We start from the raw sequence: 27,930 nt of genomic DNA on the forward strand, positions 1-27,930 counted from the left end.
ATCATAAAAATTAAACCAGCAATTTATCACCTTATCTCCATCCTTACTATCTAATTTTCCAATGTTATATCTCAAATTTTAGATACGTTTATTTCACTCCTTAAAAAATTAAACTTAGCCTAATAATTATCTAAAAATTTGTTTTTTCTTGAATTTGACTTATCTTCATAGTTCACTTCGTCTGTTTCAATGGTGCCAAGTTGTTTATAATCAAGCATCCTGCTTAACATTCATACATTTTACAATATTTTTGCAAGTAAATCTTAAATTTTTTCCAGTCTTCTTCTACCGTCTCCTCTCCCAGGTCTCGGATTCTGCCAGTCATCTCGGCCAGTTCCATGTAGTCTATCAGTTGCATCTGCCATTCTTCCAGTGTGGGTAGATCTTGGGTTTTCCAATGCTTAGCGACAAGTATCCTTGCTGCTGTTGTTGCATACATAAAAAATGTTCGGTCCTTCTTTAGCACCCCTTGGCCGACAATACCCAAAAGGAAGGCCTCTGGTTTCTTAGGGAAGGTATACTTAAATACCTTTTCCAGCTCATTATATATCATTTCCCAGAAAGCCTTCACTCTAGGGCAAGTCCACCTAAGGTGAAAGAACGTTCCTTCATTTTCCTTGCATTTCCAACATTTGTTATCAGACAAGTGGTATATTTTTGCAAGTTTGACTGGGGTCATGTACCATCTATATATCATTTTCATTACATTTTCTTTCAAAGCATTACATGCAGTGAAATTCAGCCCAGTAGTCCACAACCTTTCCCAGTCCTCAAACATAATATTATACCCAATGTCCTGTGCCCACTTTATCATAGCCGATTTAACCGTTTCATCTTGTGTGTTCCATTTTAACAGCAGGTTATACATTCTTGAAAGTACCTTAGTCTTAGGCTCTAACAATTCCGTTTCTAACTTCGATTTTTCCACCTGGAATCCTAACTTTTTATCAAGTTTAAAGACTTCTTTAATCTGAGCGTAATGTAACCAGTCTCGGACTTTGTCTTTCATTTTCTCCTGACTCTGCAATTTCCAATTGTCCCCATCTTTTTCTAATATTTCCCAATACTTTGGCCATTTGGCCTCCATATTGAGCCTTTTCCGGGCCTTAGCTTCCAATGGTGAAAGCCACCTTGGAGTTTTATTTTCCAGAGAATCACAGCACCTCCTTTGGCTGATGCATTACTAGTGATCTCTCCAGGGTGCAAGCCTGGGCAGTGTGTATGGAGGTCCCCGTGATGTGGTTCAAAGGAGAGTGGATCAATACATTTGGCACCAGCTTGGCTGTGGGGGGTGCAGGTGGTGCTGTGGGTTAAACCACAGAGCCTAGGACTTGCCATTCGGAAGGTTGGCGGTTCAAATCCCCACGACGGAGTGAGCTCCTGTTCCTCGGTCCCTGCTCCTGCCAACCTAGCAGTTCGAAAGCACATCAAAGTGCAAGTAGATAAATAGGTACCACTCTGGCGGGAAGGTAAATGACATTTCCGTGTGCTGCTCTGGTTCACCAGAAGCTGCTTAGTCATGCTGGCCACATGACCTGGAAGCTGTACGCTGGCTCCCTCGGCCAATAAAGCGAGATGAGCGCCGCAACCCCAGAGTTGGTCACGACTGGACCTAATGGTCAGGGGTCCCTTTACCTTTACTGGCTGCAGGAGTTGCTGGAAGGAGGCATACAAGCCACCATCCAACCATCTTAGGGACTTCATTTTAGGGAATTGAGTTTACAGTGGTACCTCGGGTTACATACGCTTCAGGTTACAGACTCCGCTAACCCAGAAATAGTGCTTCAGGTTAAGAACTTTGCTTCAGGATGAGAACAGAAATCGTGTTCTGGCGGTGCGGCGGCAGCAGGAGGCCCCATTAGCTAAAGTGGCGCTTCAGGTTAAGAACAGTTTCAGGTTACGTACGGACCTCTGGAACAAATTAAGTACTTAACCTGAGGTACCACTGTACTCCTTAGCCTTTTCTTCTCCTGATGATGTCCCACAAGGCAGTGGGTACAGATTTTTCTTCAGAGTTTACTTCCAAAGCCTTTTTCACTTAGCATTCCCAAAGTTTACATATGTTTGCATGGGTGTGTGTATTTGGGAGCAATGACCCATTGCTCCCTGCGTTCTCCATAGATCCCACACAGTCCCCATCAGAAGTCTCTTTTATCATCAATTGCAAGATGCAATTATCCTAATTACATTGACTTTGCAAAGGGACACGCCTTACAACTTAAAAGCTTTGTCCTTGGAGAAGTGGTTTCTGAAAGCACATAACTAAGAGGAACGGCCTTTTTTTAAAAAAAAAAAAATAATAATAATCTGAACGAAAGTGCTTTCCCCTTTCCATCTCCTCTGTATTAAGGCACCTCTATCTGGAACACAGATAATGATCAAGGAGCCTCGTTTCTCTGTTCAATAAGATGGACATGAAAAACACTTTGCCTTTTCATCATGGAAATAAAAAGGATCTGAAACTTGAAAACTCATTAGGCACGGATTGATGTTCAACTCGGCTTCCGAATGATCCTCACAGCAATGGTGTAGGAGCAAGATTTTCCCCTTGTGAAGACAATAACCCAGGCGGGTATTTTGCCACTTGAAATGTGCTCAAAATGCAGCCCTTCTACTTTTAAGGAAATGTGAAACCATAATTGTTTTCTGTCAGGCACCCATTTCTCAGAGACAGGCAATAGAGGCGCCCAAAGAAACGGTCTCTGGTCTATCAGCTAAAATCTCCCCCCTCCCTCCCCTTAACCTGTGCATCCTATCAGATGCACAGATGATAAATTTGCATACGCAGGGAGAAAGTATCCCGACTTTTTTTTTGCTCACATGGCATTGGTTCCCCTCATCTATTCCCTTCCCACCCAGATTTAATAAAATAGTGGTTAAGAGCAGTAGACTCGTAATCTGGTGAACTGGGTTCGCTTCCACACTCCTCCACATGCAGCTGCTGGGTGACCTAGGGCTAGTCATACTTCTTTGAAATCTCTCAGCTTCACTCGCCTCACAGAGTGTTTGTTGTTGGGGAGGAAGGGAAAGGAGAATGTTAGCCGCTTTGAGACTCCTTAGGGTAGTGATAAAGCGGTATATCAAATCCAAACTTTTAATTTTTTAAACTTTTCTTTTAATTTTAAAAGAGCTCTCAGAGAGGCTTAACCATGAGAAATCATTGTTAAAAAGAGATTATAGAATTGTAAAGATGGAAGGGACTGTGAGGGTCATCTGGTCTAACTGCCCGCAATGACGGTATCTGGCGCCCAATGTGACCAAGCCCCACTCCATTGTCTCCTCTATGAAAAATCACCATCTGGCTCCTCACTCCCAGAACTCTGTCCCTCAGTGCCTATAACTTCGTTGGACTGGTCATGTTGTTCAGTTGCCCAGGGCCGGATTTAGATGAAGAGAGGCCCTAGGCTCCTCCAACTGTGGGCCCCCACTCTCACAACTAGAAGAAAATGGAAGAGTGTTATAAACAAAATTGAGTGAAGCCAAGGATGATGACGAGTATTTAAAATTCTACAATTCACAATTTCTCCTCTAAAGGATGTAAGATATTATTGTTAAATACTGGAGGCCTGGGTAGGGCAGGTCGTCCTCTTATATACCTGCTGGGATTGTCAAGACATCTAACTCTCACCTGAATCTCATAGCTCTCCTGTAGCTGCCTCTGATTAGTTACCATTTAACTCTTGGGGAAAATAATTAGCATCACACGGCATGTGCATGAAAGTTGCCGAACCAATTAACCAACTAGAAGGATTGCACCAGGGCAATCTAGATGGATTTTATTTATAAGATTTTGCAGACTTTGGCTGTGAACTGGGGCCCTACAAAAAAAATCAAAAAAAAAAAATCAAGTTGTGCCCCACTGTTTCAAATTGGGCCCCACTGGTTAGCCCTGAGTCTAATAGTTGCTGGGGCTGACTTTCCCTGCCCTTGCATGAAGTCTTGGGTTTGCAATTTTGGGAGAGGGGAGACTGTGGTACTGGGGAGAGGGAGGGCTGGTGAGGTCCCCTAGATTTAGAGACCCTTTGCTTCAGCCTACTTAGCCTATACATAAATCTGGCACTGCAGATGCCTGATTATCGTCTCCCAAAGCAACTACTCTATTCCAAACTTAAAAATGGAAAGCATAATGCTGGCGGTAAACAAAAGAGGTTAAAAGACTCAAGGCAAATCTAAAAAAAAATGTGGTATAAACACTGACAACTGGGAAACACAGGCCTGTGAGCATTCCAGTTGGAGAACAGCCTTTACCAAAGGTGTCATGGACATTGAAGACGTTTGAACTCAGAATGAAAGGGAGAAATGTGCTAAGAGGAAGGCATGCTTGGCAAATCCACACCATGATCAACTCCCACCCGGAAACCTATGATGTCCCTACTGTGGAAGAACATGTGGATCCAGAATTGGCTCCACAATCACTTGCGGACTCACTGTTAAAACCGTGTTCATGGAAGACAATCTTACTCAGCTATGAGTGATTGCCAAAGAAGAAGAAGAGCTACTGCAAGCTAGAGAATTACCTCCCATATTAAGGAAAACCCAGGTTCTCCAATTAGCGGTGACCAGCCTATCAGACCATGCCAGAGGCACTACTCTTCTCCCGCCTCAGACATCTCTGGCAGAGCGCCAAACTGCCAGGCCCCATTGCTTGAGAGAGGAATTTGAAAAAGGGTGAAGCTACATCGGCGGGAGGCTGCTGCCCTGGATTTTGGCACTCAGACTCCAATTCTTTCTGACTAGGATTATGTTTTATTCATCAAAATATGCATAATAGCATGCTCTAAAAGTTTGGTTAAGACATGCAGTATCTAAAAGCATGCAATTGGAAGAATGTTAGTGCTCAAACGTTGGCTCCCACCCCCATGTAAAAACCAAATATCCAATGTATTTTAGTCACACTGAATCCCGAATGGCATGTAAATTCAAAGTGTTGTTTTGTCAGATGGTACGGGATTTGTTCTTCAAGATTAGAATTGAGTTTTATCCCAAAATGGTTGTTGTTGTTGTTTAGTCGTTAGTCGTTTAGTCGTGTCCGACTCTTCGTGACCCCCTGGACCAGAGCACGCCAGGCACTCCTGTCTTCCACTGCCTCCCGCAGTTTGGTCAGACTCATGCTGGTAGCTTCGAGAACACTGTCCAACCATCTCGTCCTCTGTCATCCCCTTCTCCTTGTGCCCTCCATCTTTCCCAACATCAGGGTCTTTTCCAGGGAGTCTTCTCTTCTCATGAGGTGGCCAAAGTATTGGAGCCTCAGCTTCACGATCTGTCCTTCCAGTAAACACTCAGGGCTAATTTCCTTACTCAGAAGGAATCCCCACTGATTTCTGTAGGCTTATTCACAGATAGGTCTTGAAAGACATTGTGTGTTTTAAAGGGTGCAATTTGCTTACCAAGCCCCACAGTTGTTGTTGTTTAGTCGTTTAGTCGTGTCCGCCTCTTTGTGACCCCATGGACCAGAGCAAGCCAGGCACTCCTGTCTGCCGCTGCCTCCCGCAGTTTGGTCAAACTCATGCTGGTAGCTTTGAGAACACTGTCCAGCCATCTCGTCCTCTGCCGTCCCCTTCTCCTTGTGCCCTCCATCTTTCCCAACATCAGGGTCTTTTCCAGGGAGTCTTCTCTTCTCATGAGGTGGCCAAGGTCTTGGAGCCTCAGCTTCAGGATCTGTCCTTCCAGGGAGCACTCAGGGCTGACTTCCTTCAGAATGGAGAGGTTGGATCTTCTTGCAGTCCATGGGACTCTCAAGAGTCTCCTCCAGCACCATAACTCAAAAGCATCAAATCTTCGGCGATCAGCCTTCTTTATGGTCCAGCTCTCATTTCCATACATCACTACTGGGTTAGAAACCATTAAAAAAACACACCAACTAATGAAAAGTGGGGAATTTTCCGGAGAGCACATGATTCTGGGAGACTTTGTTTATGCGATAGAGCTCCTGAACAATGTGGTAGAGGACAGGCATCTGTTGCAATATATTTGACCTTAAGCACAAGTCTGCCTGGTTGACTAGTCTATGGCTCTGTATGTAATAGCAGCTTGAAACGCTCTGCCTTCGCATTTCAAGACACATCTTTACATTGCAGTACACACTGGAGAGAGGGGGAGAGAGGGATGTTTTTGCCTCATGCCTATTACCTGATTTTCCTACAACCCTCCCCTGTTTTTAATCTTGTGTAATTTGCTTTAAAATTATTAGTGCATTTTAATTGTTGTAACCCGCCCTGAGGCCTTAGGGTGAAGAGTGGGAAATAACAACAACCATTGCTTTTTTTCTAAAAAAATGTTTTCTTGACTCAAGAAAATCACCATTTTATAATTCAAATTGGAAAAAATAAATACAGTGGTCCCTCTGGATACGAATTTAATTCATTCCGGGGGTCCGTGCGCACACCGAAAAATCCATATCCAGAGGTGCCACTTCTGTGTGCACAGTGTGATAGAACGCTTCTGCGCATGTGCGAGCAGTGAAGCCTGGAAAAATACTTCCGGGTTTGCCACTTTCACAACCCGAAATTTACATTACTCGAGAGTAACATAACCCAAGGGTCTAAAGGTAAAGGTAAAGGGACCCTTGACCGTTAGGTCCAGTCGTGACTGACTCTGGGGTTGTGGCGCTCATCTCGCTTTATTGGCCGAGGGAGCCGGCGTACAGCTTCCGGGTCATGTGGCCAGCATGACTAAGCCTCTTCTGGCGAACCAGAGCAGCGCATGAAAATGCCGTTTACCTTCCCGCTGGAGCGGTACCTATTTATCTACTTGCACTTTGACGTGCTTTTGAACTGCTAGGTTGGGAGGAGCAGGGACCGAGCAACGGGAGCTCACCCCGTCACGGGGATTCGAACCGCTGACCTTCTGATCGGCAAGTCCTAGGCTCTGTGGTTTAACCCACAGCGCCACCTGTGTCCCAGTAACCCGAGGGTCTACTGTACAGTAAATGTACAAAGATTCACAAACTGTTTAGAGGTATGCATACTCCTGCATACCCCCAGAAAAAAGCACTGATGATGATGATAAAATAAAAGAAAAAACACAATTCTTGGTCTACTCACAACGATGTCAATATTAATTGAGAATAAAAGTAAACATTGGTCCCAGCTGCGCAGGAGAAGGAGACACTCATTTGGACTTGTTCCAGCTCATTCACATCACACCAAATCATGGTTTGGGGCAGTGGTTTTCAACCAGTGTGCCGTGGCACCCTGGGGTGCCTTGAATGATGGTCAGGGTGCCAGGCAACTCTGTCCCTCTTCCCTCCCTCCTCTGATGCCCTCTCATGTCTCTGCCTCCCAAAGGCTCACACAGCTGTTTGTTGCAGCAGCCCTGGCTACAAGCTATGCAGGTGAATGGTGCCTCAGGCGCTGGCCAGGGGGTGCTGGTTGCCAGGAGCTGAGACAGCATCAGAATAAACAAGCAAGTGGGCGAGGGAGCCCAGCCAGCGAGTCCACCAGCCCTTGCTGTTGGGAATGGGCAGACAAGTCCCAGGCGCCTTTGGGGCACTGTGAGGAGGCACCTCTCTTTGGGGCAGGGGTGGGGCAGGACCAGAAGGAGAAAAGAGGAGGCTGAGGGAACACTCCACAAGGGAGGGTGTTCGAAAAAGGGTGGGAGGCCGCCAGCTCTGCAGGCAAGGAGTGACATAAATGGGCTCCTGAGCCCCACAGGGGTGCCACAGAAAAAAATGTGGTTGGTCAAGGGAGCCGTGGACTCAAAAAGGTTGAAAAAAGGTTTAGGGTGTTATTCAAACATAGCCACAGTTTCTTGGACCTTTGCCTCAATTTCATGTTTTATTATAACTTTTTAACAATACAAGGACTGAAATATACTCAGAGTCGAGAGTGGATCTCATGCTCTTTATTCAGCTCATAGTGGTGAAGAGGAATGAAAGTCCCCTCAAAGTATCTGCTTTATATACATTATTTACACAATGGGCTGCACGTGATTGGCTAATCCCGGAAGTCTCCCATAGGCCAATCAGGTTGTGGATTCACTTCCATCTGGAGCTGGATTGGGTGGCTCCTGCAGACCAATCATACTGCTGCATTGTTCTAGGACCAATCAGACTGCTGCATTTTGGATCCTATTCAACTCAGTACATAACAAGGACTATTATTTGTTGTTATACACAGATTGGAAATTTCTATCCCAGCTTTCTGTCCACTAAGTTATAGAGCAAATCTTGCAAGGAAATTGGAATGGCGGAGGCTGACTCGGTCTGATTGTCAGATGTCATCACAGATATGAGATGCCATCATAGATATGTTTGGGCCATAAAAAAAGAGCTGTTGATGGAAGGAAGGGGCAATTCCATCATTGCCTATGGGCAGCAAACTGTGCAGAAAGAGAGAGTCTCCGCTTCAGCCATTGCATTCTCTTCACCTCTCCTCCTGCTCCTTTAACTCGTTTAATGAAGCTGTCACTCAATACAAGATCTTTCCTTCAGCAGAACAGCAGCCAAGGTCACTTCTTCATTTCACAGACTCCACAAAATGATCAGGGGCTTGAAGCAAAGGTCAGATAAATCACCCCTTTCCCTGTGTAAGGAGAATTTAGTTCCCTGGACTCTGTTTGCTGCTCTTTGTACTTTTGCGAGGTAAGTTCTACAATGCAATCATATTCAAGGGGTTCGGTTAGTGCCAGTTTACATAATACTTTATCAGTGAGAGAAGTTTTGGTCCAAATGCTTGCAGATATGCACTCATGTGGGGAAACTTAGCTGGTTAGAGCATAGTGCTGACAATGCCAAGGTCACGGGTTTGATCCCCATGTGGGTGCATATTCCTGCATTACAGGGCGTTGGACTAGATGATCCACAGGGTCCCTTCTAACACATATGTTTCTAAGTGTGTGAAGCACACAATCTTTAAGGGACTGGGCAGGGGAGGAGTGGTGGAGACCACCCTGACCCTTCCAGGGAGGAGGAAGAGGAAAACAGTACAGTGGTACCTTGGGTTACAGACGCTTCAGGTTACAGACTCCGCTAACCTAGAAATAGTACCTCGGGTTAAGAACTTTACCTCAGGATGAGAACAGAAATCACGTGGCGGCAGCAGGAGGCCCCATTAGCTAAAGTGGTACCTCAGGTTAAGAACAGTTTCAGGTTAAGAATGGACCTCCAGAACCAATTAAGTTCTTAACCCGAGGTACCACTGTATAGATTTACAACAGGGGTTTGAGGGAGGTAGCAGTTCAGAGGCAGATGAGGGGAAAAACTCATAACATCACCTCCATTGCAATAGAACAACCCTGAAAGAAGGTGATGAGCAGGGGGCCTGTGCTGTGTTTTCAATTTTCCAACTAAATGCAATGTAGAAAAGATGCGGTTTGATGAGTGCATCTGGGGCAGAGTAGCAGACATTCCTCCATACTCACGATAGCTGTTTCTTTTTTGAAATATTTTTTATTTGGTTTTACAAATGTAAAATTACAGTAATACCGCATCACACATTCACAATTGAAAGATTCCTCTGAATCTCTGGACTTCCCACCTTTTCTTCCATGGGTTCTGTTGTTAAACTTTTTTTACTGCATCTTTTCCAGTAATCTATATTTCTTTATAACTCCATAGTTCTGGTTCCATTACAAGTGTTATCGCAATCCTGCTAGTGTTTTCAACTGCTTACAGTAGTCTTCTACCAAATATGGAGTCAAGTTGTACCAAAATGGAGGACTAATGACTCTACGAAAATCCACATCCCTGTTTAGGTTTGCATGGGCATAGGACGTTTTTAGTGAAAATCAGGACTTCCCAAATGGGTTGTTGAGGCTAATTTTCAAACGTACTGATACCCAGAGCAAGGCCATGAGGTCAACCAGGCATACTAGGGGGTGAGCTAGAATGAAACATGGCAGATTACGAGTGGAAGAGCTTGGCAGACTCTGGAGTTTGCTGGTCACCTGCGATAACTGGTTTTACTGGTCAGTTCAATAAAACATTTGTTAATTGGCAACCCTGCCACCATTCAGCTGACGCCTTTGCCTGAATTCTCATTACTAGCTTTTACTCTTAATGTAGGAGCAGTGGGTAATAGTATATTCTATTCCCCCGCCCACCCTGGAATATAACAAATAAACAGACCCTACATTATCCTGGTTATCCGTGAGGGAATCTGCCTCTGAAAGCTAGATTTCTGCTCTTGAACTTCCATACCAGCAATTTTTAGCCAGAAGGCATTTAGAGTAGAAAGGGTAGGAAGGTACCCACCCCCTCCCCACACGTCCATTTCTTCTAAAGCTCTTCTTCATAAATAAATGCATCTTAAATAATCCAATAAGTAAACACCACCACTGAAATGTAAGCAGATTTACTGAAAGTTCCTGCCGGTTTGTTGGCAGAGTTGGAAGATATGATAGCCCAGAAAGAAATCAATAAGCACTCGGGTCTTAAGGAAGAAAAGAAAAGAAACTTGGCAAAGCTTGAAACTGTTTAATTATTTTGATGAGAGTGAGAAAGAAAGAAAGAAAGAGGGAGCAAGGGAGGGAGGGAGCTTTGGTGGAACCTGATGCATCAGCGAAATTTCCTTTTTAAGTGTGCGACAGGCACCGCCGTGCAGCGGACAGGACATTTTGCAATGCACAACGCGGGTGGGAGGGGGTGGGGAAAAAGCACAGGAGGGGAGGAAGAACGATGCGGCCTCCCTTGGGTGCAGGTGGATCTGAACAGCGGGGTCTGCATCTCAAAGGTATCTCCGGACTGTCGCTATTCTGTAAGAGCGATTTGACTGCAGACCGGAACTCCAAGTATGAACAATTCAAGTGTTCTTCTTGCCGCAGTGCAACAAATCCACTGTAAAAACAAAAAGAAGACATTTTGCAGTCGGGAAAGTGATGGGAAATGCATCAAAAAGTGTGGGATGAATGAATGATTAATGGGGAAATGTGTTTTTTAAAAAACACCTCCTGAATGCAGGATGAATACTCATTGACCTATAAGCATATCAGATCAAATGCTCCATTGTCAGGCTTCGGGGAATTGCCCCCCCCCCCCATGGCAGTTGATAAGAGATCAAACGGTCAAACGAAAGGAACGCCTTACCAGTTAGAATCCTTAATAGCCACAGCGAGAGAACAAAGAACACATCTCCTAGAAATGGCGGTGCTCCCAATTAAGGGGCACTCCCCCCCTCTGTCCCTATTAATCTACATCACTCTTGTAATTTGAGCTTGTACCCTCTGTGCTTTCTGTTCTGACACTTTCTGAGCTCTCCCTGACTTTGGAGAAGGGGGTTGGATGCTGTCCAGAGACTGTGAATCTGTTTAACCCTCTCTCTTACAGTGCTTCTTCTCCTAGCTGTTCCCCGTCCAGTATTTCCCAGCTTCTGCCTTTGGAACTATGCCCCTCTGCAAACCACTGTTCCAAATCTATACTGTCCTCCTACTCGTGGAAAGATTCAGGAGCCGGAGCAGGGGGAGGGGATGGCTCCTACCATTCCTTCTCAGTGTAGGCCTCCACAGCATGGTCCTGGACATCCATAGAGACCTGACATAGTCTAACCAGCATGTAAGCTTGGCACAAGCAAATCAGGATGAATGCTGAATATGGGTGTCTGGAGGAGCCTACAAGTTTATTGGTCCTGTTCCTCAACACATGTGTGTGTGCATCTCTCAGTGCTGACACTTCTCCATCCACTCAACCCCTTGAAAATGACGTCTTATAAGAACACAAGAATTACTGTGCTGGGTCAGGCAATGGCATCCAATTCCCACCATCTGATGCCTAGGGAAATCCCACAAGGAGTACCTGAGTGCAACGGCAGCCCTCTCCCCTCTTCTGATTCCTCTGATGGTCCAGGTAGAGCATGGCTGTTGTGGCCCTGCTCAGTGCCCGCTGTGGGGAAACTGGTCGAACTGCCCTAAAACCACCTCTGCAGTGGCCCTCCTCCTAGTGGGGCAGCATTTTCAGTTTTGCTTAGAGCAGCAAAACATCCTGGGCAACAGAGCATCTTCCAAATACAGCGGATGCTCGGGTTGCGAACGTGATCCGTGCGGGATGCACATTCGCAACCCGCAGTGTTCGCAACCTGCAGCGGCGTGTTGTGATTCGGCGCTTCTGCGCATGCGCAAAGCATGATTTAGCACTACTGTGCATGTGTCACCGCCAAAACCCAGAAGTAACCCATTCCGGTACTCCCGGGTTTTGGCGGGTCTGTAACCCGAAAAAACGCAACCTGAAGCATCTGTAAGCCAAGGTATGACTGTACGGCCACATCCATCATGCCAGACTTTCTACTTCATTCCAGACTGGCATGGCTGGGCATCTATTTCTGCTGCATTCCTGAATGATTTGGGGAGCTTGCTCACGTGAGAAAAGCCATCTGCCTCGGATGCCCATCTGCGGAGGCGAGCCTGGGTTGCATAATGAGATTCAAAATACCAGAAAAGAAGAGAGCATTTTTTAGGCAGAAGTCAAACGGCTACAGAAATTTCCCCGAGTAGCTGCTGTCTCCTGCTTGTTCTTTGCACTGTGTTTTGAGCAATGTGCCAAATGATATGATGGGTGATCTTGGGGCATTTGGGCATGCTACAGTGCATTCCCCCAAGACTAATGGCTGCTGTGTTGCTGGCTTTAATTCTATATATATGAGATTGTCTATTCGTGTTAGGCAGCCTTACTCTTAGTGGCTATATTTCTTGGCATCCAAAATCATGGCCCGATTTCCTAGGAAGTAAAGGGATTGGGGGTGCCATTAAAAGGCTGCTACAGATCGCCAGTTACTATTGTTGTTTGTGCTCTCTGCTTCCCCAAGTAGCAGACATTTCCAGGGCAGGTTTTCAAGGTCAAGTGCCTTGTGGGGACAGATTATCAGAGACCTACAGTATTTTAAAAGTCATATTTGATTACCTACAAATACGCAGGTTGAGCGGCCCAGAGGGTGGAAGGAGGAGGCAGGCACAGGGACAGGTTTTGCTAGTGCTAAACCACCAAAATCTCACCACCACCTCAAAAGCTACTACAGTGGTACCTCGGGTTAAGTACTTAATTCGTTCCGGAGGTCCGTACTTAACCTGAAACTGTTCTTAACCTGAAGCACCACTTTAGCTAATGGGGCCTCCTGCTGCCTCCGTGCCACCAGAGCACGCTTTCTGTTCTCATCCTGAAGCAAAGTTCTTAACCTGAAGCACTATTTCTGGGTTAGCAGAGTCTGTAACCTGTAGAAGCGTATGTAACCTGAAGTGTATGTAACCTGAGGTATCACTGTACATGATCTTGTGGATCCCCAATGCTTCATCTTTCCAGTTGTCTCCAAAACTCGCTGATTCTTTCTACTCGTTGTTCCCTTCTCAGCTCCTCTTAAAATCAAAGAATCATATAATTGTAGAGTTGGAAGGGACCCTGAGGGTCATCATCTAGTCCAACCCCCTGCAATGCAGGAATCTCAGCTAAAGCATCCCTGACAGATGGCCATCCAACCTCTGCTTAAATACCTCCAAGGAAATAGAGTCCATCACCTTCCAAGGGAGTCCGCTCCACAGCTCTTAGAGTCAGAAAGTTCTTCCTGATGTTGAGTTGGAATCTCCTTTATTGTAACTTGAAGCCATTGGATCAAGTCCTACCTTCCAGAGCAGGAGAAAGCAAGCTATCTCCATCTTCCATGTGACAGCCCTTGAGATATTTGAAGATGGCTATCATATCTCCTCTCAGTTCTTCTCTTTCCCAGGCTAAACATATCCAGCTCCTTCAACCTCATAAAAACTTGGTTTCCAGACCCTTGATCATCTTAGTTGCCTCCCTCTGCACACATCACAGCTCCATGTGAAGTTGCCTTGTCCTTGCCAAAGGTGACCACTGGTGCTTCTGGGCCAGCCCACCCATGAGGCAAGGTGAGGCAAGTGCCTCAGGTGGCAGGATCCATGGCAGCAGCAGATCCCAATGTTGATCATCCTTCCCTCCTTGTTCCTGATGTAGTTCGCCCCTCATCCCTGCTTCCCTAGAGCCATTTTGGGGTCCGCAACAGGTGCCAAAATTTCTTGGGCTGGCCCTGTCTAGAGACCAAGATTGTTTAGACCCATAGCTGAGAGCTGCCAAGAATATAAAAGGCAGAATCTTGCCTTGAAACCACAAACAGCATTGCTGTTGGACCTCCAGGTAAGATCTTTGCTGTGTGTTCTGACAGCTTACCTGGAAAATTAAGATCCCTTGAGTGGTTGGTGTGGTGGCTGAGGGAAGCATTCTGGTCCCTTCTTTAAAGAGTCTGAACCCTTGCCAGCTTGCAGACATAGAATCCTCTTCCCCGGCTGTCCTGCAGACTGATCTTCCTTGAGGTCTGCATCATCTCTGGACACAGTCCTGACAACCTGAATAAAGGGTGCATCTGTCTTGATGCAACTAATCGTTACACTGGTCTGGATTTATTCCCTATCACCTCCTGTACCACAGAAATGGGGACCCTGTGATCTTCCAGAAGTTGGACTCCAACTCCCATAATCCCTTTGGCCTTGTTGGCATGGGAAGATGGGCAGTTGAGAGTCCAGCCATGTTTGGAGAGCCACACTTTCCCCACCCTGGTCTTATTTACCTCCCAACTCTCTTCCCAGCTCGAAAGCAAACCAATTTATCTACAAGGAATCGGAAACTCGCCCTTCCTTGGTTGAGATCCTGATGGAGCCAGCTGTCATGATGCCACTCTAACCATTTTGAGATCCAGAGGATTTTCCTCCCTGGCAGCCTTCCCAGTACAGTGGTACCTAATTCGTTCCGGAGGTCCGTTCTTAACCTGAAACTGTTCTTAACCTGAAGCACTATTTCTGGGTTAGCGGAGTCTATAACCTGAAGCGTATGTAACCTGAAGCGCATGTAACCCGAGGTACCACTGTATGTGTCCGGGCAAAATTACTGGAGTGATTCCGCTTCCCCAGAATACTTAGCATGTGGGGGATTTTTGAAAGTCAGTTGGGAACGAGCTCATCTGAGTTTAAGTCTTTGTCTCAGACTTGGCTGCAGATCTAATTAAACGATGTTGGCTTGTTGTTAGTTGCTCATTTATCTGATCAGATTGCCCAGAGGCTTCATTCCCTTCGTTCTGTAAGATCTCCCAAGCCTTTGATTAAAAGACAGAAGACAAAATGGCGCCCCTCCCCCTTTCCCATTCATTCTTCACTTTGATGGAGCTTTCTCATTTACCTGCCCTGAGCTTTAAGGGAGGGATGGAGCAGACAGTTTGGAGGACCAAGGAGCTCTGCCTCCCTGGTTATTATCTTCCAAACCAAGCTCATCCTCCCCACCGCCTTACACATTGCTGCATGGATTGTAATCACGTGGTCCAAACTGCAAGCTCAGACCTTGAAATAAGCTCTGTGCGATGGAGCTCTTCATCCAGAACTAAGACTCTGTGATGGGCAGTGGCGACATGGAGGTAGAGAGGCCTAAGTAGAGCTGGAATGGAGTGAGAAAGAGGGGGTCAGGCCTGAGCGATGCTGTCATACGGAGCCGAAACAAATTTGCTTCCTGAACTCCTGCGACTGTCCTCCCCACCCCCAATCTGGATGTGCACATATTCGCCGTTCATCATCAGCATTCAACACGGAAATATGCTGCAATCCCAGTCATTTGACACTATCTGACAGCTGGCATGCAGCAGCTGTCAGTGCTGAGCATTATCAGATAGGTAGCAGTTAGCATCTGAATGTATATATATATGGACACCACACTGTCTAGCCCTGGGTTAGGCGCATGTGCGCTGCTTCTCTCCTTTCGAAAATAGCTTTGGAAGATGTGTGTGTGTAAATTAGGTTTGAGTCATTGGGGGGGGGGGAGTTGCAGCTGACACATGATAGCTGCCAGGATCTGACACCTGACTCTAGCAGCAGTGAACATTTGACAATATCAGGCTGATGATGTAACCCATGCACTGACTCTCTACTGAGCACATGCAGCAATGTTGTTAAAGGAAGATACACCACTAGGTAAAAAGGTAAAGGACCCCTGGATGGTTAAGTCAAGTCAAAGGTGACTATGGGGTTGTGGTGCTCATCTCGCTTTCAGGCCGAGGGAGCTGGCGTTTGTCCACAGACAGCTTTCTGGGTCAAGGCCAGCATGACTAAACCGCTTCTGGTGCAACAGAACACTATGATGGAAGCCAGAGCTCATGGAAAAGCCGTTTACCTTCCCGCCACAGTGGTACCTATTTATCTACTTGCACTTGTATGCTTTCAAACTACTAGGTTAGCAGGAGCTGGGACAGAGCAATGGGAACTCACCCCATTGCGGGGATTTGAACCGCTGACCTTCTGATCAGCAAGCCCAAGAGGCTCAGTGGTTTAGACCACAACGCCACCCGGATCCTCTAACATGCAGTACTAATATGCCACTAACAAGCAGAAGCAATTTGTATTTGACAATGTCTAAGTTATTGCAGACCTGCAACACAACTGAATACTCTTTATACAGCCTTCCCAACCTCTGGGTGTTTCTACAGCTCCCATCAGCCTCCGTTGGCATGGTCAGTAGTCAGGAATCATGGGAGTTGTAGTCAAAAACACCTGGAGGGTACAAAGTTGGGGAAGGCTGCTTAGTGATGAAGCCATCTCATTTCTTCCATTTCGGCTTCCGTCGGGTGTGTTTCTCAAGCATCCCTTCATTTTTTTGTCTTTTGTCAAAGGCCTGAAAACCTGGAATACACTAAGAGCTGCATACGTGCCAAACATCTGAAGCACACCCACCGCAAGAATCTTGGGAACTGTAATTTGTTAAGGGTGCTGGGAGTTGTAGCTCTGTGAGGGGCAGCGGGTGGCACTGTGGTCTAAACCACAGAGCCTCTTGGGCTTGCCAATCAGAAGGTCGGCAGTTCAAATCCCTATGATGGGGTGAGCTCCCGTTGCTCTGTTCCAGCTCCTGCCAACCTAGCAGTTTGAGAGTACACCAGTGAAAGTAGATAAATAGGTACCGCTGCAGCGGGAAGGTAAACGGCATTTCTGTGTGCTCTGGTTTCCGTCACAGTGTCCCGATGCACCAGAAGCAGTTTAGTCATATAGGCCACATGACCCAGAAAACTGTCTGTGGACAAACACCAGCTCCCTCAGCCTGAAAGCAAAATGAGCGCCACAACCCCATAGTCGCCTTTGTCTGGACTTACTGTAGCTGTCCAGGAGTCCTTTACTCTTACCTTTTTACAGTTCCCAGTATTCTACACAGAGGTGTGTGTGCTTTAAATGTCCTGTAAATGTATGGTGTGTCCACAGCTCAGATCAGAGTTAAACGACAGCCTGCAAAGGCTGTTTTTTAAGTCTACTCTGGAGGAACTGACCAGGTCAGTACTGACAGATCCAGGGGCCTCAGCAGCTAGAGGTAGTGTGGATGGTTCCCCTGCATGAGCATGAGCTGAGGGAGTGCATCATCAGAATAATCAGGGCTTTTTTCAGCTGGAACTCACTGGAACTCAGTGCTGGGACATCTCACTTGGGCGCCATTGCCATTATAAGAGAACAAGGGAGGCTTTCATGGTGAGTTCTGGCACTATATTTTCTAGAAATACAGCACAAAAAAGGCTAAGAATTATAAACCTGTACAGTGGTGCCTCGCAAGACGAAATTAATCCGTTCCGTGAGGCTCTTCGTATAGCGGTTTTTTCATCTTGCGAAGCAAGCCCATTGACAGCTTAGCGGATTAGCGCTATTAGCGGTTTAGCGGCTTTTAGCGGATCAGCTGATAAGCGGCTTAGGGCTTAGGAAAAGGGGGGGAGGGGAAAAAACCCGCAGGAACTCGCAAGACATTTCGTCTTGCGAAGCAAGCCCATAGGGAAATTCGTTTTGCGAAGCGCCTCCAAAACGGGAAACCCTTTCGTCTAGCGGGTTTTCCGTCTTGCGAGGCGTTCGTCTTGCGGGGCATCACTGTATTTATAAAGGTACCTACTCAAAGATTGGGGGGGGGGGGATTTTGTTCTCATTCAGGGCGTCATATTACCAAAGTCCATCCCTGCTCAGTGGGACTTTTTTTCTTCTTCACCATCATCACTTTTAATTTGTATACCGTCTTTCTATCTTACAATACCCAGGGCGGTTTACAAGTTCAAGAAACAAAGAATGTACACCGTATAACAATCTAATGCAATACAAAATGTGATAATAAAACATAACTTTAAAATAAGCAACCTACATCAAATAAAGCAACATTCAGCAATAGTATAGAATAGTATTAAATATCAGCATATAAAAATTAAACAGAAATCCACTCTTAAGAATTACAATAAATAATTTCTAAACTACAATCCATAAAACAACAGCAAGCCACAGTGCATAAAATAATAAAATACAAATTGAGAGGCAGAGACTGGAGGGTGGGGCAAGGCAGGTGGAAAGTTTCCAAAGGGTCGAGCCCTTTCTCTGCCCAGTTTGAAGGACAAATCTACCTTTCCAAAGCCAGCCCCGGCCGTCTGCGAAGGACAGATTGTATTAACAGCAAGATCCCCATCCCAGGCCCTGCAAGCAGATTGCTGTTTGCCTCTTCATAAATTAGCTTTTATCAAAGGTGTCAGGATTTAAGTGAATTACCGTGCCTTTCAACAAATTACACGAGGTTCCCCCCCCTACTCCTCCTTATCTTGAATTGCTCTTGATAATGGCATCAACTGGACTGTTTCTCTTTGCCCAAATTGATGCACGCCTCAGACATTCAATTAAATGCTGAGCCATAGATTGCATTATGTAAAGGTTAGATGGGTCTCTGTTTGCAAACGAAAAGACATGAACCCTGCTCACCTTTGAATTGAGGAGGTCAACATGCCATTCATCCCCTACTGAAAGCCGCGCTCAGCCCAATGCCAGTCGCTGCTGTTTAAAGGCTTCTTGGAGACAAAGAGTCAATGACCTTTGCGGGGAAAGTTTTCATGAGACCTGGAAAAGTTACATTTGATTTACACTGAACCAGCAATTGCCAGTGGGCTTAAACAAACAAAGCTGATTTGAAGCAGGAGGTCACTTGGAAGAGGCTTGAAGGGCAAAGGTTGCAAGTAGCCCAGATTCTTTTGCTCCCGCCCTTCTTGTTCCCTTTCAGCTGCCGGCTTTGTGAATTTGGCATCTTCCAGATCTGTGTGTTCCCTCCTGTCCTGCTGGTTGGGATTTTCCAGGCCTCTGCGAAGCTGCATGTTAGATGCTCAAACAGGTAAGGGATTTTGTGGCAGTGATGAAGCCCCAGGCAACAGCTGGATGGGCAGTGATGATGTCACAAAAGCTGGGGAGGTGATGTCACAGTGAAGTTGAGCAGAGGAGGAGAGCTTAGGAGTTGCTCCCAGAAATGAAACATACCCCCAATATTTCTCCATGAAAATAGGGACATCCTATTCAACAACAACAACAACAGCAGCAGCAGCAGCAGCAGCAATAATAATAATAATAATAATAATAATAATAATAATAATAATAATATTTATACCCCACCCATCTGACTGAGTTGTCCCTGCCACTCTGGGTGGCTTCCAACATATTTAGAAACATGTTGTTGTTGTTGTTGTTTAATCGTGTCCGACTCTTCGTGACCCCATGGACCAGAGCACGCCAGGCACTCCTGTCTTCCACTGCCTCTCGCAGTTTGGACAAACGCATGCTGGTAGCTTCGAGAACACTGTCCAACCATCTTGTCCTCCCTCGTCCCCTTCTCCTTGTGCCCTCCATCTTTCCCAACATCAGGGTCTTTTCCAGGGAGTCTTCTCTTCTCATGAGGTGGCCAAAGTATTGGAGTCTCAGCTTCAGGATCCGTCCTTCCAGTGAGCACTCAGGGCTGATTTCCTTAAGAACGGAGAGGTTTGATCTTCTTGCAGTCCACAGGACTCTCAAGAGTCTCCTCCAGGACCTCCAGAATTCAAAAGCATCAAATCTTCGGTGATCAGCCTTCTTTATGGTCCAGCTCTCCCTTCCATACATCACTACTGGGGAAACCATAGCTTTAACATTTAACATAATAAAGCATTAAACATTTTTTTAAAAACTTCCCTATATAGGGCTGCCTTCAGATGTCTTCTAAAGGTTGTATACTTATCTCCTTCGCTCAGGGGTTGCCCCAACATTTCTCCGATGAAAATAGGGACGTCCTAAGGAAAAGCGGGTCATTCTGGGATCAAATCAGAAATTGGGACAGCTTCTGTAAATCCAGGGCTGTCCCTGGAAAATAGGGATACTTGGCGGGTCTGGATAGAGTGACTGGGACCTAATTAAAGAGAAAGTGAAAATGGATAAGGGGACGATGAAAAGCATAGCTGTCAACTTTTCCCTTTTCTTGCGAGGAATCCTATTCGGAATAAGGGAATTTCCCTTAAAAAAGGGAAAAGTTGACAGCTATGATGAAACTCTTTCAGAGAAGGCTGGGCCAAGGCAGCAGGAGGCAGAGAAGTTGGAGTTGAGGACTCTGTGGCTCTCTAGATTTTGCTGGACCACAGATCCCCTAATCCTTGATCGCTGGCCATGTTGACTGAGGCTGATGGATGCTGCAATCCAGCCACATCTGTCTTGAAGAAAGAGTTCTGCATATGGGCAAGGAAATAAGGAGAGAGATGGAGGAGCTTCGAAGCTGGTGGGAGCTAATATTTGGACCTCTAGATGCTGCTGGATCATCTGACCATTGGCCGAGATGCACAATCCTGTAGTTTGTTAAGGGTGCTGAGTGGTGTAAACTGCAGTTCCAAGGATTCTTTTAGTGTTGTTGTTGTTGTTTATTGAATTTATATACCACCCTATATCCATGGGGTCTCAGTGTTAAATGTATAGTCTTTACTTAGTCCGAGCCTCTTGAGAGCCAGTGTGGTGTTGTGGCGTAGTGGTTAAGAGCAGTAGACTCGTAATCTGGTGAACTGGGTTCGCTTCCCTGCTCCTCCACATGCAGCTGCTGGGTGACCTTGGGCTAGTCACACTTCTCTGAAGTCTCTCAGCCCCACTCACCTCACAGAGTGTTGGTTGTGGGGGAGGAAGGGAAAGGAGAATGTGAGCCGCATTGAGACTCCTGCGGGTAGTGATAAAGCGGGATATCAAATCCAAACTACTACTACTCCTACTACTATTCTTCTTCTTCTTCTTCTTCTTCTTCTTCTTCTTCTTCTTCTTCTTCTTCTTCTTCTTCTTCCTCTTCTTCAAATATCTCATTCCATAGGAAAAAAGGTGCAGGTGGGGAAAGAGGGGGAAAGTGCATTCCGGTTTCAATTTGCGGACTCTGCATTCTGGTTTTTATGTGGTCCCAGCTCAGTTGCTTCTCTCCAAAGGTTCTTATGTGTGACCCATCATTGCCAGATCAGAAGAGTAATTTATTCTGCACACTCTGTCTGTCTCCCTGCTGATGAATTGTTCCCAAATGGAACCTGATTGTCTCAGAGATTTATTCCACCCTGAAAACCCCTTGTGAAAATCTTACAAATAATTCTTGGTGTCTGGTGCCGTGAAAAGTTTGCAGAGAGCATTCAGGTCCGATCGGGTGAGATTTTTGATAGAGCGCTTAAGTCCTACAGGATATTTTTCATCTCTGTTTGGAGGAGACTTAATTACTGTTTTGAAATTTGATGCCAGTGTTTTCGAGGCAATGAGGGACACCGGCCCCTGTTTTATTTTATTTTGAAAAATGTGAATTATTCATGAACCAGCGGGCTGGCTCCTTTCGCTCACTGTCAGAGCCGCTCCACACTTTACACAGCAATTCTGTTTGCTGCGGGTACGCTGGCATCTCCTGAAAGGAATGAATGACAGGCACGTATCCTTAAATTCCCATTAGCCACAATGGAGGTATGGGGTATTCGGGGAGGGGTGGGTGAGATATCTGGCAGCCAAAAAGGTAAAGGTAAAGGGACCCCTGACCATTAGGTCCAGTCGTGGCCGACTCTGGGGTTGCGGCACTCATCTCACTTTACTGGCCGAGGGAGCCGCGTACAGCTTCCGGGTCATGTGGCCAGCATGACTAAGCCGCTTCTGGCGAACCAGAGCAGTGCACGGAAACGCCGTTTACCTTCCCGCCAGAGTAGACCTATTTATCTACTTGCACTTTGATGTGCTTTTGAACTGTTAGGTTGGCAGGAGCAGGGACCGAGCAACGGGAGCTCACGCCGTCATGGGGATTCGAACCGCTGACTTTCTGATTGGCAAGTCCTAGGCTCTGTGGTTTAACCCACAGCATCACCCGCGCCCCTTATCTGGCAGCCAAGTAGATGCCAAATGTATCGCTCTGCTTTCCTTTGGACCACATCACCGAGGCCAAGAGTGGGGAGTCTTGTTGTCTGGGCAGCCCAGGACCTCCACACACACTGCCCAGGCTTGCGCCCAGGAGAGAAGGCACACTCCATTGTCTCTCAAGACAGATGGATGCCAACAAGTGCAGGAGTGCCCCTTCAGATGCCCAAAATGCAGTAATATTGGGGAAGCAATGCAGAACAACTGGAAAAGCAGAATTATATGTGGACAGTCCAGTAAAATTCTGGGAGGTTGACTTCACCCTCAGAGGTGCACTCCACTGTCTATTTTCCCCGTGTGGAGGAAATAGGCCCAGCCTACTGCGGCACCGAGGTTATGGGATGTCCTCCTGAATGAGTCTCAGCCAACTCCATTTCTGCTCACCATTTGGCTGGCAGTCAAGACATAATCATTGAAGGGTGTTTTTGAGCTGCCTTATAACTGTATTTTTCTTTCTTTCAAAAAATATGTTGAGGTGGACTTTTAATCTCCACGGACTGATAACATTTTAAATTTCTGTTTTTTCCTTTCTGTTTTATTAGTTCATTTTGCTCTCTGATGGATTGCATTGTGCGGATTTTGTGAGCCGCGTGAGTATTGTTTAAAATGGAAAAGTAGGTTAAAAGTACCGTGTTATCGACTGTAGTCAATTAATGGCGCAGTGCTATCTCGTACCTCGGAGAATTGCATAGAACTTAATAGTACACAAAATGGAAATCGTTGGATTGGGCCTCGAATGCTCTTTTTCCGTGAGAAACCCATGCATTTGTCATTAAAAATGAAAACAAAAACCCGCACCCAATTATTGTAAATATCCATCCATTTACTATTCACCCATTTGCACGGTATTAAAACAAGATGCACATAAATATCCAAGATGCTATGAGTATCGGTGACAATAGGCAAAGGAGAAATAGGGGGCAAAATCCCCCCAATTCCCCTTAAAAGAACTATCACTGGTTATTGGTGAGTTTCTAATAGTAGGGAAATATTGGAGTATAATATGCATTCAGTGAGCCAACAGACCAGTTGTTGTTTAGTTGTGTCTGACTCTTCGTGACTCCATGGACCAGAGCACGCCAGGCCCTCCTGTCTTCCACTGCCTCCCGCAGTTTGGTCAAACTCATGTTCGTAGCTTCGAGAACACTGTCCAACCATCTCGTCCTCTGTTGTCCCCTTCTCCTTGTGCCCTCCATCTTTCCCAACACCAGGGTCTTTTCCAGGGAGTCTTCTCTTCTCATGAGGTGGCCAAAGTATTGCAGCCTCAGCTTCAGGATCTGTCCTTCCAGTGAGCACTCAGGGCTGATTTCTTTAAGAATGGAGAGGTTTGATCTTCTTGCAGTCCATGGGACTCTCAAGAGTCTCCTCCAGCACCAGAATTCACACCATAACAGACCAGTAGCAGCACACTTACTTTGCATCAGAGGTGTTTGTGTGGGGGGGTGGCCCCTTGCCAGGCTGCTACCAGTGACTCCCGGCTGGGTCCTGAGAGTGCTGAGTTCTCCCAAAGTGGTGCCTGCCAGCATGCCCCCCACCCTCATGCCTTCGCCACCGCTACCTGCATGCTGCCAGGCCTGGCCGAAGGGGAGGCGGATGGCGCCACCGGTGCCACCCACCAAGAAGGGAGGAAGGCAGGAAAGTGTCCCAGGGTGGAAACCCCCCACCACCCAGCACATTCCTCCACCCAGCTGCCTAATCTACCAGGGGGTACAACACTTGCCCCCCACTGGCAAACCATGCTACACCACTGCTTTGTATGCAGAAGGTCCCGTGTTGAATCCCTGGCATCTTCTGGTGGCACTGGCCAGTTCCTAATCTACCAGGGGGTGCAACACTTGCCCCACACCGGCAAGCCATGCTACACCACTGCTTTGTATGCAGAAGGTCCCATGTTCAATCCCTGGAATCCTCTGGTGGCACTGGCCAGTTCCTAATCTACCAGGGGGTGCAACACTTGCCCCACACCAGCAAACCATGCTACACCACTGCTTTGTATGCAGAAGGTCCCGTGTTCAGTCCCTGGCATCTTCTGGTGGTACTGGCCAGTTCCTAATCTACCAGGGGGAGCAACACTTGCCCCACACCAGCAAACCATGCTATACCACTGCTTTGTATGCAGAAGGTCCCATGTTCAATCCCTGGAATCCTCTGGTGGCACCGGCCAGTTCCTAATGTACCAGGGGGCGCAAGACTTGCCCCGCACCGGCAAACCATGCTACACCACTGCTTTGTATGCAGAAGGTTCTGTGTTCAATCCCTGGCATCTTCTGGTGGCACTGGATGAGAGCTCTGCCTGAAACCCTGGAGAGCTGCTGCCACTCACCAATTCTCTCCCCCCCCCTTCTTTCTTACATTTAGATCTCACCTCTCCTCCAAGGCGCATAGCTGGCATCCTCCCCATTTTATCGTCACAACCACCCTGTGAAGTTGGTTAGACTGAGAGTGAGTGACTGGTCCAAGGTCACCTAGTGAACTTCATGTCTGAGTGGGGATTTGAACCCTAGTCTCCCAGGTCCCAGTCCAGCACTCTAACCACTGCACCACACTGTCTCTCTGTTGACAATATTGAGCGAGATGGACCAATGGTCTGTCTTGGTGTATGGCAACTTCTTTTGCCCTGAAATTCAGGGCTCTGTGAATAGTTTTATGCAGAAGCAGAAGCTGAGGGACGGTATCTCCCCACCGCTCATTTCCTCACACGTGTCCTAGGCTTTTGCCCTGTCTATTCTGCATTCTTTTAATTTTTTGCCTGATGCTTCCACTAATTATTTTATTACGTTGTGGATCTGTTCCAGGCATTCTGAGCATTCTTGGCAGCAAATTACTGGCGGTGTGAACGCCGTAGCCTCCAGCTCTTAAATTGGCAGGGCTGCAAAAATCGGGTTGAGATCTGTGCTTTTAGATGCGTTTTGGCAAAAAAATAAATAAATGAGAAAGGCTTGCGAGAAGTTCTATTGGGAGCGTTTAGCCAGAGGTCAGTGGAGCTTCTGACCAAAGTGCACCGAGAGAAAGTAGAGCCAAATGAATGAGAATCTTTTTCTTAAGTGCATTTCCTTCCCCAGCTTCACTCAGTGGCCTAGTATAGGAATGAATTATCAGACTATAAAGTGGCTGTGGCCATTCCTACCCCTCCCAATGCCCTCCCCGTGTTGTACTGCAAGTTTAATATTCCTGTGAAATTAGCCATCACAGTCAAAAGGCTTTGGGTTATGCCAGCTATTTGCTGGGAAATTCGCATCGCCTCCCTCTTTGGCCCACGCTGAAGAGTAAATAAACTGACAGAGCTCAGCACGGTGACTCAGACTTTTATCAAGAATTTAAGGAAATGAAGCAGATTCTAGTGTATGATTAACCTGGTACAGCAAATATCTCATGTCCTTGCCTATAACCTCCAGGCACCGAGAGTGCGTAACTGCACCAGGGCGGAAGCAAGGAAGTTAGCAGTATTTTGCTGTGACCTCCATGGCAGCTCTCTGCTTCTCCCTTCCGTCCCAGGCTGCTCCTGTCTCTGCTTGGCGTAGCCTCCACCTGTTCATGTTTCCTGCTACACACACACACACACAAATGGGAGCATTATCTTGCAAACGGCTCCTGAAGATCAGCTTTCCCCCTCTCTGTGTATGATTTGCGTGTGCTCACCCGCACCCTCCTGTTTCCCTCTGGTCGCAGTATTAATTACCGTATTTTTTGCTCTATAAGACTCACTTTTTCCCTCCTAAAAAGTAAGGGGAAATGTGTGTGTGTCTTATGGAGCGAATGCAGGCTGCGCAGCTATCCCAGAAACCAGAACAGCAAGAGGGATTGCTGCTTTCACTGCGCAGCGATCCCTCTTGCTGTTCTGGCTTCTGAGATTCAGAATATTTTTTTTCTTGTTTTCCTCCTCCAAAAACTAGGTGCGTCTTGTGGTCTGGTGCGTCTTATAGTGAAAAATACGGTATTGTTCTGCCACTGGGCTTCAGCACCAGGAAGCACAGCTTGGTGGAATGTCTCGCCTGAATCACTCGTCCTCCACAACACATTTCTCATTTATGACATGGACACAAATACACAAATATGTATGTACCTGTGCACACACACACCCCCTTCAAAAATCCTAGGTAGTGTTATTTGAAGAGCAACTGTAATCAACAAATTACGCTAGTAGGACTACAAGACGTTTTCTAAGGAGAAATATACAAAGTAGAAAAAGATAGAGATATTGATTATGAGATTGAAATGTACTAGGGAAAATAAGAAAAGCATAGTAAGAGATTAGACTGGGAAATTTTCAGACAGGACTGATGGAAGTCAAAAAAATGAATAAGATGTAAAAGTATGTTTAATTACTGTTGGAAGTGATATGTTAAAAAACTAATAAAAAATTTTTTATATATAAATCCTAGGTAGTGTGCAAGAGCACAAAAGCAAAACTTATTCAACCTTCATCATTATGTCTAACAAATGAGGAAATTGTGCTTTGGGAATGGGCGTGGTTCTGCCTATTAATACGTGTGTGTGTGTGTGTGTGTGTGTGTGTGTGTGTGTGGTGTTATGAACTGAAGTTCTCACCCTGGGCCAGCAGGGGGATACTGTAGATAGTTATGCAAATAAAGGATTGAAAGTGATGTTCAGTGATTGGATAGTTTTAGAAAGTTGTTACAGTAACGTTGTACTGGAGCTCTATATAAGCAGGCTGACTGAACCCTTCAGTTCAGTTCTGTCCTGGCCTGTGAATAAACAAGAGCTGTTTGAAGAATCGCTGTGTCGTCTGATATGTTCACCCACAACTTAACATATGGTAAAGGGGTAAAGGATCCCAGATGTTTATGTCCAGTCAAAGGTGACCCTGCATACATAACATTTGGCATTGACAGCACCACACTCTACCAACTGAGCTACCCAGCTAAAAGAGCTGCTCATAGACGGCTACATTTCCGAGGCAGAGCTGAGGCTATGTTGAGATTTGAACCAAAGACTTTCACAGAGATGCTCACTGGGTAGATTTTAGCACTTAATGCTTAGATTCTATGCAAAATACATAGATTCAGTATCTGGTAGAGTTGCAAGAAATGTATTTTCTCTCTTTTTCTTATAGGAATACATCATAACCAACAATTTCTGCCCAAGAACTGATGTCCCTGTGGTGGGACTGCTCATGCTTGCAATTACCGTGCATCAAATTTCTACAGGCTGTTACTCAGTGTCACCTAAAACGGTTTCAACGCACAGCTACCGCTGGGGACATGTGAACCCTGCCACGGAAAGGGCTCGTCCCTTGGTGGTTTGCTTGTTAAATCTGTTGTAGAAAGCGGACGTGCCGGGGCCTGTTGGGGAATGTGACAGTGTGGATGAGCCAAGCATTGCAGCTTCACCAGCCTGTAGCTGAGCTGTTGATGTTTCTGCCTTGAAATGAGTAGCTAATAACTCATTTGCTTGGTCTAGCTGACTGCATTCATTGTCTCACCTGTCATTTACAAATGCTGGGGGGAAGATACTGTTTCAGAATCAATAAAAAGCAGCGAAATGCCCACTAAGTCATGGATATCTATGGAAATTTGGTCCTGGAGATACACTGTGTGTCACCCTCAACTTCCTTTCCAAGTTGAATTTCCTCCTAACTTGCTTTTCCCCATGGCTCCCATTTCCTGTTTCTCTTCACCCCAAGTTTGTGGACCTGTTCTATGCCACTGGGATGCGGGTGATGCTGTGGTCTAAACCACTGAGCCTCTTGGGCTTGCCGATCAGAAGGTCGGCAGTTTGAATCCCCACGATGGGGCGACCTCCTGTTACTCTGTCCCAGCTCCTGCCAACCTAGCAGTTTGAAAG

At 46.3% G+C, this 27,930-nt stretch overlaps 3 long non-coding RNA genes across 3 annotated transcripts in view; 1 reads left to right on the forward strand and 2 right to left on the reverse strand.

Annotated features, from left to right (window-relative positions):
* Positions 1–27,930, reverse strand: part of LOC309332581 — a 102,538-nt gene that overhangs the window by 36,131 nt on the left and 38,477 nt on the right. The window lies entirely within an intron of this gene.
* LOC309332564 lies at positions 10,400–18,814 on the reverse strand. Its single transcript, XR_014152179.1, has 2 exons — positions 18,682–18,814; positions 10,400–10,774 (listed from the first exon to the last, which is right to left on the reverse strand). It is a non-coding gene; the product is annotated as an uncharacterized lncRNA (long non-coding RNA).
* Positions 18,990–27,611, forward strand: LOC309332604. The gene is made up of 3 exons (XR_014152230.1): positions 18,990–19,084; positions 22,668–22,715; positions 27,200–27,611. It is a non-coding gene; the product is annotated as an uncharacterized lncRNA (long non-coding RNA).

The sequence above is a fragment of the Podarcis erhardii genome (assembly GCF_964252035.2).
Source record: "Podarcis erhardii genome assembly, chromosome: 17".
NCBI classification, from domain to species: domain Eukaryota; kingdom Metazoa; phylum Chordata; class Lepidosauria; order Squamata; family Lacertidae; genus Podarcis; species Podarcis erhardii.